Source organism: Oratosquilla oratoria, chromosome 8, assembly GCF_046742065.1.
Source record: "Oratosquilla oratoria isolate Oo_2021 chromosome 8, ASM4674206v1, whole genome shotgun sequence".
Lineage (NCBI taxonomy): Eukaryota > Metazoa > Arthropoda > Malacostraca > Stomatopoda > Squillidae > Oratosquilla > Oratosquilla oratoria.
Window position 1 is genome coordinate 5034832 of NC_134784.1, and position 925 is coordinate 5035756.

Sequence of the window (925 nt, forward strand, 5' to 3'; positions counted from 1 at the left end):
CTCGTGGAGAAGTGGTCAAGTGCACGCGTTGCCGACCGCGGCGACACGACGCATCGGTAGGCTTTGGGGAACGTCGATGCAGAGCGTGGGATTCGCCTGAGTCCCATTCTGGAGTCAGACGAACCTTCTCTTTCGTCGTCGTCGTGACGCGGTTGCGGGCAACCGTGCGAGATCGCAGGGCACCGTGGATTAAAACAATAGTAAACCAACTTAGGAAATCACGTGGCGTAGCCACGAACGTGACGAACAAAACCACAACAACGACATGGTGTATCTGTAGAATACGGTTTATGGTACATATGGTACAGAACACTCGCTTTGGTCTTCGGGAATGCCCGAAATCGACCACTGAAAACCCGAACACACAAACTGCTCGCCCAAGTTGGGTCGTCTGTGGATCGTCCACTCCAGTCACACACATTTTTTTTTTTTTTTCGTGTTTCATCTTTCAACCGCACAGAACCAAGCAAGGGTCGGTTGGAAGAAGTAGCAACCACACTCTCCCGGATTAGATCGAACGTGAGGAGAGGAAAACAAAACTGTTAACAATCACTGATAACTGTGAGATGAGAGAATGACGTCAGAAGTAAAGACAGACAGAGACAGAGCTTGGCAGGTTGAATTAGAATTTCGAGGATCCAAGTTGTGCGTCAAAGAATCAATTTGATCGGAAATACTGAACCGTGGAGGAGCGGAATGAGGTCGACGGAACTTGACCTGGAAACAAGGGCGCCTGGACTTTAACTTCTTTGACCTCGACACCTCTTCCTCTTCTCCGACTCCTCCATGGCTCAAGTGTTTCCATCCAGGTGCAGTTTTGTCCTCTTGTCTGCGTTCTGTCAAGGAGATGGCCTTTGGCTGGACCAAGTTTGTGTGTCTGGTTCTTTTGCATCTGAAAACATCTTTCCTCCAGTCTTAAGAGTTC